Source organism: Dermacentor variabilis, chromosome 1 (genome assembly GCF_050947875.1).
Source record: "Dermacentor variabilis isolate Ectoservices chromosome 1, ASM5094787v1, whole genome shotgun sequence".
NCBI lineage: Eukaryota > Metazoa > Arthropoda > Arachnida > Ixodida > Ixodidae > Dermacentor > Dermacentor variabilis.
In genome coordinates this window covers 173,892,591-173,902,589 of record NC_134568.1, presented here as the reverse complement: position 1 = coordinate 173,902,589, position 9,999 = coordinate 173,892,591, and the positions used below count along the sequence as shown (strand labels likewise).

General features: G+C 44.4%; 1 long non-coding RNA gene across 1 annotated transcript; it reads right to left on the bottom strand.

The window, feature by feature from the left end:
• Positions 1-4,211: 4,211 nt before the first annotated feature.
• LOC142588153 (uncharacterized) lies at positions 4,212-9,722 on the bottom strand. Its single transcript, XR_012829684.1, has 2 exons — positions 9,038-9,722; positions 4,212-7,001 (listed from the first exon to the last, which is right to left on the bottom strand). It is a non-coding gene; the product is annotated as an uncharacterized LOC142588153 (long non-coding RNA).
• Between the last annotated feature and the right edge of the window lie 277 nt (positions 9,723-9,999).

Here is a 9,999-nt window from a genome sequence, read left to right as displayed (position 1 = left end):
TGTGACCGAATTCAAACACCACGCTCCAACTCTACGGACACGTGTAGAGCCATTTATGTCGTAGTAGGTACTTAGTTCTGTCACGTTCTGTTCGCCAGAGCAACAACACAGCTTTGCTGTTCCAGCCGCTTCGCAGGTATACTGCTGCAGGTATGCCTAGCGAGTTAGCACTCTTGTGCACATTATTTGTTTTCGAAAAACCCGCGTTCACGTCATATTTTTTTCTCTCTCCACTACTTTTGTCGACCCCATAGAGTTGTGCGTGCGTCTATTTGTCGTACAAAAATCCCTCACGTGACCTGATCCTAGGTGCCTAGGGACAGCATCGTTTAGGGATTTTTGAGAAGGCGCGATGCTGGCGCCGAGCGACGCCGTGGCGTGTTCGTCCTCGGCGTGATCGTTCTCTGGATCCCGCGTTGTTCAACATTGCTCATGTGATTGTACGTGCGTTGCTTGTGTGTTGGTTGTAGGTTCTGCGTTACTTGGCGGAAAGCCGCGAGTAGTGGTGGTGCGGCAGTGCGGCTTTCGCCTCGGTGAGCTCTGGCAGTAGAGAATCTGCGTTGTGTGACTCGTACTTGCTTGACAATTGAAATGTCGAAGTGGCCTAGCGCATCGGCAGCGAAGTTCTGCGAACCGCGATGTGGCGTCGCCGTGTCCGACTTTGCTTAACGGACATCGAGGGATGTGCTGCTCGCTACAAGTCATGTAAATGCGACTGCATCGACCGCCCACTGTTCAGTGCTGAGTGTGTGTTAGGTGTGCTGTGCTTGAAACGAGTGGTTCAGCCGTGCAGCGGGGGGTGGTGGAGGAGCAGAGTGGCTTAGGGTCTCCATTTGCACGTTCACAGATATGTGCTCCCGTTTTGGTCTCATTAGCGGCTGTCGCGGAATTGTGGTGTGCTCCTTGCCTAGTATGAAGTTTACGATGCTAACACACAGCATGTTCACGTTTTTCCGTGCTATATGTCATTTGCATGACGACCGAGTTGAAAACAAGGCATATGTATCTGTTGTTTTCGTTTGTGTGTTGTAAATTACTTCCTGTTGTGGAAGTTCTGGAAGTCTTATTACGCAAGGAGTACGAACGTAAACATATAAACATATTTCTGTGTGTGTGAAATTATGAATTACCCAGAATAGCCTTTACGACTGATAAGTGGGCTACACAGCCTGTGTGAATCAGCTACCTTTTGTTGCGACGCTCTTCCATGTGGTAGACTGATTCATGGTGCGCGTTTATTTCTGTACTGTTGTAAAAACCATTTGTTTATTCACTCAATACAAATGTACTGCTTCTTCGCCGCAGTGCATTTTAGTTACGCGGTAAAGGATACTAAAAGTGGGAGGGGGCCGCTATCACCCAGCATAGTATGTCCACTCAGGCGACCTGAGAGGCGGCGGTTGCGCGAGTGTGTAATCATAGGGTACAATTAAAGAACTCTTTTTATGTCCAGTGACAGTGGCCCCTTTCCACTTTTAGTATGCTTCAACGCAGTACATTGCTTAGGCTTCACCGCAGAACATAAGGTGTATTGCAAAAGAGGTAATCTTAAAAAGCTCAATTATGCAACGTTTCTTTCGTAGCCTGCTACACCGCAATACAGAGGCGGAAATGAGCATCGTGCAGTAAAGCATACTAATAGTGGAAAGGGCACATAGGTTTGCTCATTATTTTCAGTTGTGATATAATTTGCAAGTGCATCTGTGCTCTTGGTAAGCTTAATTGACAATTCTTTGTACATTACAGATTCATATTGCAGGGAAGCTTACTAAGGCACATTCGTCATTTTGTAACGCAGTATTCACCTTCAATGCAGGAGCACAATGCGGATTCATACCTATGCTTCTGGCTGGACTGCACATGCTCTTTGAGAATTGATTCATTGTTCATAAGTGCACTGGTACTTTACTCTAAACTGGAGGGCTGAAGTTTATACGGAAGCACAATTTTTATTAAGGGGACAAGATGTTGCCAAGATGGTTGCAGCACAGCTTTTTTTTCTTCCAGGCACCTTTTCTATTAGAAGCTTCCATTGCAGTGTTTCGAGGCTCTTTGAGCCAGCATATAGTGTATATAAAAATCGGACACCCATTGGGAACATCACCTATGCTCTCTTCAGTAAGCTGTGCACAGGATAAGTTCATGCCTATATATAGAAAAAAAAGTAGCATGACCAGACAAAATAAAAGGGGGTGGGCTGCAGCAATACTAGGTGTTAAATGGTGCCTTATCCTTTCCCTTCAGTTTTCTGTTTTGTGCTTTTTATTATGGATCCTCCACAGTAACCACACGAGTGCTGAACTTGAGCTTGTTGGTTTCAGATCTGATGGTTGTTACTAACAGAACAGTGTGATACACGAACAAGGGCTTGGAGGCATCCGGTCACCTTGCTTGTCTCATGGTGTCGCTTTGTGAGCACCATGAGCCTCCAGACCAGCTCGGAAGAAAGGTTTCTTGCAGTCGCTTCTGAACTGTATTGCCACCAAACCAACTGTGCTCTCAATGACAACTTTTGGACAGTAGAATGCTTGCACCCAGCAAAGTCTTAAGAAGGAAGCATTCAGGATGTGCCAAGTGGGCCTTTTGAAGCTGGCAGCATTGCTGAAGGGGCTTTGCCTATCCGCCCTCTTTATGGATGCACAAGGATGATTTCTTCTTTCAGAAGGATTGTTTCAGAGGTGTCACATGGCAACAGTGTTGGGTGTTTAGTAGCAGATAAGCTTGCCTTTGGCCACTGTCAATAATCTGTTTCTTCTCCAGTGCCCCTGTGAATTGCCTACTTTTTGGACACAATGTGCTCTCCATGCATGCATGCATGCATTTTTAGCTTGTAAAGATGTCTATTACCCCTTGCCTCAAGCCGGTCCTTGCTGATGTCAACCAAGAAGGCAGTGGGGAGTATGGCGATGCATACTTACAAAGCACTGCTGATACCAGTGAAACCAGATTAGTGGAGCTGCCGTTTTTTTTGTCCACTCCATCTTCATCAGTTACAATGAGCAGTTCTTTGTCCAAACAGAAGGCATATGTAGTTGGTCATGCATAGCCTGCGCACTAAGATTTGTTGGCGTGTTACAAGAGACGTGCCTGAGAACCTTAGCAGTGTCTCTACGCAAAAACCTTCTGATGTGTTGGTGACTTCCTTCTCTTTATCACAGTTTGCCTGATGAAGCCAGCAACTTGGTCAATTAGATGTTCAACAGGCTTCCCACTAGTTTTCCCAGCGTCTCCTTTACCAGTGTGCTGCTCATAGATATCTGTTTTCTTGACCTTGCACTGCACTTCAACCATGGCCACACCTGCTGAACCTATAGTATGCGATCAGAAAAGTGCTATACATCACATTGCTCCAAACTCATGACAAGCTAGAAGGCCTTGAGGAACACCTTCATTAATTTCCGTCCTCATCATACTGTAGGAAGCTTCGCATGACAAGTGCAACAATTAACATCTGCTGGTTTTTCAGTGCTATTCCTGTCCAGCTTGCTGAAAGCTATCTTGAGTGTTTCAAAAGCAAAACTGCTGCCGGACAAGAAGTGCATAAAGCAAGGGTAGCTATAACCATATATGTCACACAAAATGAAGAAGGCCACCGAGTGTACAGGCGGTTTAATTCATATCCAACAAGCTTGGTTCTCTCTTTGCAAGTGAGTAAACCCAACTTGCCCCCAAAACATGGCCTGTGACAAACTATGTGCCAGATGCTGTGCCCTCTGCAAAGCTGAAGATGTGTACAAGATCCTGACACCCGCAGTGGCTTCTACACTGCGCAAACAGTTTACTATAAGAACGACTGCCTCAACTAATATGCTAATAACATGAAAACGGGCAGGAATTTGGCTATTCATTGGGCCCCACTGCAGGTGCAAGCCACTCTTCCGCCAGATGCGTGTTGTTCACAGGAATGAGCTATACAAATGCAGATAAAAACAATGATGTTTGAAAGTAGTAGAGTTGAACTATATTCTGCACAAACAGTGCTACTTGCGGTGCTGATAACTTATAGCTACAATTCATGGCTGCCCCACCATGCAAAGGCACTATTCTTGAATTAACTTTTATTTATGGTGGCCATATATTGCAAGTACATATCATTCACATTGTGTGCAATATGATTAAATGATGTCAACTGTGATAGCCATTCCTAATCTGAGATACAACAAAAGAACTAATATAGGCAACAAATTGTAATTCGAAAAGACAACCAGTGCACAGGATAAGTGACAGACTTCCTTTTATTGAACAAAAGTCACATGTGTGTCACATGTCAACAGCAGTGGGTAGCAAGCTTGGGTGACAGAGGCAAAACTTAGAGAAATGCTACACTCATACTCAAATGTAAAACGGCCTACGACACAAAAAACGACATTATATTGTACTGAATGAAAGGACAAGACTCCATCCAAGAACACACTATGGCACCACATAATTGACATGGTGTAAAAGATGTTAACATGCCCTCTCCATAAAAAAAAAGAAACACTTAAAACATGCCTTAAAAGGCAATGTGCAGAGTCTGAAAGCAAGGAAAAACAACCCAAAAAAGTTTTCGCTAAGTCTTTCAATGATTAAAATTGTCAAACTGTCTTGTCACTTCTTAATGAATCTGCACAGCGGAACAGGATGAAAAGAAAGCCCAATAGCAGGGCCACAGAAAATGTCACCAAATAAATAAACCTTGCTTACCAAGGATACTGGTTTAGTTGTCTGACTCTGCACAATAATTGCGTATGAGCTTTTCTTGTTTAGAATGGTTTAGCAGATAGCAGAAAAAATGGACATAAGAGCACCAGGTGCATGCATAGTCGATGCATAAAGAGCCACTTACTTTTTTCTTACTTTTTTTCTCTACTACTATTCACGAATATGTAAGTGCCTTAATAGCACTGCTAAAATCCTACTGCAAAACACAAGATTGGGCAAGTTGTGGCATAACGAAAATTGGAGTTTCACTCTTACTGTGAAAGTGATGCAATAAATGGTGAAATATGCGCAGGAAGCTTGCTTCATTCGGTGTTTGTTGAAGTGAACACTTGCCAATGCAAGTCAGTAATCTCCTTTAAAGAAGTAAAATAAGTGGGAGTTGTGCCTCCCAGTGTTGAAGTGGAAAGACTAGTTTTCTTCCTCCTCTTTTACATCCAGACTTGGTCTCTGGTCTCCAGAAAAACAACCCTTTAGCTTCTTACTGCTGAATTAATTTGGTTTTCTCAAATCTATATTTGAGCTACCCATTGCTAGGTCTCGCGCTCTGCCCCATCAACCAGCCCCATCCAGTAAATCTGAGAAGCCAAGCACTAGAAGATTAATAAAGCAGATGCACCCAATCACTGTCATTACATGTAAGAAGAAAAATTAACATAGTACTGCCTTCACAAAGAAAAACTGACATAGTACTGCCTTCAAAAGTGGGGAAAGTGATGAGTAAGAATTTGAAGGCGTGGACGCCAGCTCTATATACAGCACGCAGACATTGAACAGGTGTTAGCCAATCATGGCACCTGTTGGCTAGATTGCACTCTCCAGGATCGGTATTCGCCACGACTGTACCTTCAGCAGAGTGGCTGAAATGTAGAATTGTGGACTGCCAATCTTTTGATCATATGTTTGAATCCACACATCACAATGAGAACTTTATCTGCAATATTCTAGCAATAAATTTGGGAATTAGAGTGACAACACCAGTAGACATCAGAACCAGGGGAGTTGGCCCATAGCAAGTATTGGTGTAAAAAAGAAGACTGGCATAAGAAGAATTGAGATGTGCACGCTACATGCCTTTGTTCGGTAGTGTTCCACTACTTTGGTGCTACAGTTAATGATCTCGAATGAGTTCAAGGAGCAAGAATGCAGTCCAGAAAAAAATATTACGCATAACAGCTGTATCTAGTTGTATCATTTGCCTATGCCGCTGTATATAACCCTGTCCACACTGCTAGGAAGGGAAGCGTAGCGGAGGGCGGCAGAAAGTTGGGTGGGCGGATGAGGTTAAGAAATTTGCAGGGACAGCATGGCCACAATTAGTACATGACCGGGGTAGTTGGAGAAGTATGGGAGAGGCCTTTGCGCTGCAATGGGTGTAACCAGACTGATGATGATGATGTCCACACTTTACCTAAAGCACATGAGTGGCATCCTAAACAAAATTGAGCTTTTGATATTGCTTTGGAGAAAATTAATCTGTTTCAGCCTAACAGTATGTATACATACTGCGCATACCTGCATTCGGTGTACCTTATCACCAACTGTTAAGTCACCTTCTTACCTCATCAGCGAATCACTCCTGCAACCAAGTGTGCTGGTCCGGGTTTTACCTGCATTTCCACTTGTGCAGTTGGTAAAAGACTTTGGCTGTTTACTATAACTTCATATTCAAACATATGGTTGCATTAGAGGCTTTCACACCACTAATGACTGGGCAGGCTTCACGAAAGGCCACCAGTACCTCCTCATTGCAGACTGTGCTCAACATCCTTCTTGGTTGGACTGTGACTAAGAACCCATACATCTTTCCTCCAAAGCGGCTGGCATTGACGATGGTTTGATGCAGAAAGAGGCTATTGTCTTTCCCAGATGCTGGTTCAGCCTCGCGAGGCACATTCCTTCAGTCAATATGCACACTGTCAATGTGAGTGAGACTGATCAAAGGTCGTCTATGGTGTCAGGTTTCTTGCCTGGTTTCGGTAGTGGCATCATGACCAAGTGTTTCCACTCTGTGGGGAATTCCAATATTCCAGATTTCATTGATTACAAGCAATAGTGCTTGCTTCCTTGTTTCGGCAAGATTCCTCAACATCTGAAAAATGACTCCATCTTTGCCATGTGCACTTTAAGTGTTGACATGCTAGAGAGCATCAACAGGTTCTGCCATCGTATATAGAGGCTTTCCATTCCTTCCTTGGCAAGTGGTCATTAAGGTGCGTACAACTCAGGTGATGGTCAGTCACTGTGAGGTGGTCGGGGAAAACATCTGCCGCTTGTTCCTCAAATTTCTCAGATGTGCACTGAAAATCGAGCAGCATGTTTTCAATAGTATTACAGTATTTGGTGCATCCTGTTATAGCCAAGAATGTGTTACAGCTTACTGAGGCCTATATGTTTAAATGACGTGCCCAGTAAGCTCTAGTTAGCATGTCGCTCTTTGCAGTGTGTAAAGGATGCGTGTTGCTAGCGATTCTTCAACACCTTCACATTCTGCACACTCAAGTGCATCACGGAAATGGTCCCAGCCTGAAACCCCGATTTTTATATGTGGCACATTTTCACCCCTACATCAAGTATTATATCACATAATGGTCGCTTCCTCTTGGGGCAGAGTCGCATTGACACTCTGGATGAAGGCCCTAGTTGCCCATGCTAGGTAAGTGTACTGCCCTTCTGCTTTGAATGGAGGGTATACCAGTTGGGATAGTTGGTGTCATTTGTTAATTTGAGGTCTGTGGTGTCTGCTTCGTCAAGGTGGCATCCTCTTGGCCGTATGTCTTTGCATCCCCAGTGTGGGTGATGTGCATTGAGCTCACCTCGACTGAGTATTACGTGCTTGTGAAAGCGAATTTGAAGCTGTCAAAGCCAAGTGAAGTCGCCTTGGCTGTGGTGCCTGGTTTTGGGACAGAGGTAGACCAATGTCAAAACGGCTTTTAGCCTGCAGCACACCACCGCAACTTTCTGATGAGACATATGTTTATTCAAGCCGTTTTTTCCCTGCCCTAATTCAATAATAGCCAAATTTAGCAGCTGCAAATCAAGCTGACTTCAGAAGACTGCTGATTTTTTAGCCACTTCTAGTAGATTATTGCATGGTTAATTTTCTAGTTGGGCATGACATGCTTCGTGCTTAAAAAATGAACTGTTTAAAGAATTATTGGAGTAATATTAGGACAGGCAATTCTGACTGAGTCATCACTGCTTTTGTCGCAAAATGTGGCAATGAGCTAGGCAGATGCTGTCGCGAAACCATAGGTTGTACAAGTACAGAAGAAACAAAATTGGAGTTGTGAAATTCAAAGCCATATTTTTACAGCCTCTCTTTATACTGCTGACATTAGAGAGCTTTAGATTAGTGGACGCAAGCAGCGTGTGTAAACAAGCACCATGTTTGGGTATTTCTGGCACCCATGTGGTTTGCATAACCAAGCAGCACACGAGTCGCTTGCGTCCTCTTATGCAGTACTATTATTTTCATTGTAAAACTACCAATATCAAAGCAAGTCTGATCAGCCTGCATCAATATGCTAGAAATTTTTAAGCACTTAAGGTGTGTTGGTTGAATGTTTAAAGCACTTCACCACACCCTTGGTCACTAGACTTGAACTTTCCAGTATTACTTGCTAATCAACTCTTGAGGTGTTTACGTTGCTTTTCTGTGCTGTAAGATTAGTTTGACAGTCCTAATAGAATTGTTAAAGTGAAGGTGTGAGCTGTTGTATTGGCCATGTCATTCTATAACTGTTAGATCTGACACTGTCAAAGCACTTGCCAACATTAATCAGCTTCACCTCACTATATATATGTATTGCGGTAGGACCATTCAGCACGTGAAAATAAAAATACCGGCAAATAGAGAGTTCGAGAGCACCTGAGATTATAGTAAAGCGGGCGGGGCAGTATGTTCAGGGTAACAAATGTGTTGCGGTGAAGTTATTGCAGACGTATATACACATTCATTCGTCCCAACTTTGCACCGAACCCTGCGTCCCGTTGCTAAAACTAAGAGCGCGAAAAACGGGCACAAATGCAGCTGAAGATTACAGGGCACAGTATTAGGCTCCACCTCACTGTGCTTATCGCGCCCTTAGTACGAATAATATTAAACATCTACTCTGCATTTCGCGGAATTCTGGCAGATCATGTGACATCACTAAAGCTCCGTTATGTTCACAGCACTACGCGATAATTGTCATAAAGCCCACGATAAAAGTAAATCACATGAAGTGACGGATAGTGCACTAGCGCTAAACACGATTGAAAACATGCGCTGCCCTATTTCAAGGACGCGTGAACAGTTGTGAGCAAACACCACCTTAAGCATTATATTACTTACGTAAGTCGTGGCGAAAAACACGTGCAACACCTCCGCCTACGAGTCTCGTCAAGTAAAAGTGCATGTGCGATGTGATGACGCTGCCGAAAAGGGGCGAACACGACGACGCTGCTGCACAGCGCCGGTTCGCAAATTGCATTGCCGAGGCGCTACGCCACTTGAATATTTCAATCGTCAGCACCAATGAATTCTTCAGAAATACGGATCTCACACCACCAGAGTTCACCAAGACTTAAAGCCAACATGCCACACCACTATTACTGCGCGACTTTTAGCCAACAAATACTGAACCCACTGCGGAGACACACGACCAGCGGTCGGCGTGGGCCGGAGATTCAACGCACGCCACGGCATCGCGGTTCGCAGAACTTCGCTGCCTAGGCGCTAGGCCACTTCGACATTTCAATTGTCAAGGAAGCACGGGTCACACAACGCAGATTCTGTACTGCCAGAGCTCACCGAGGCGAAAGCACAGATGGCGAAAGCCGCACTGTCGCATCACCACTACTCGCGGCTTTCCCGCTAAGTAACTACAACCAACACACAAGCAACGCAAGCACAATCACATAAGCAACGTTGAACAACGCGCGGTCCGCGCGAGCCGGTGAACGATCACGCTGAGAACGAACACGCCACGGCGTCGCTCGGCGCAACCATCATGCCTTCTCAAAAGTCCCTAAACGATCCTGTCCCTAGGCACCTAGGATCAGGTCACGTGAGGGATTTTTGTACGACAATTAGACGCACGGTAGAGGCGTCGACCCAAGCCACGTGACCCAAGCATGACCCAAGTGTGCGCCAAAACCCACCTCCCGTCTGAAACAGCTGAGTAGGCGTTATGTTTTTATTTTTTTAAAAAACTTATTTTGGTGTCATAAAATGTAAAGACAGACGTAGACAACAAAAAGAAAACTTCACTGATTAGTGTTAGGAACCATTTATATTCTACGTGAAAGCGAAAC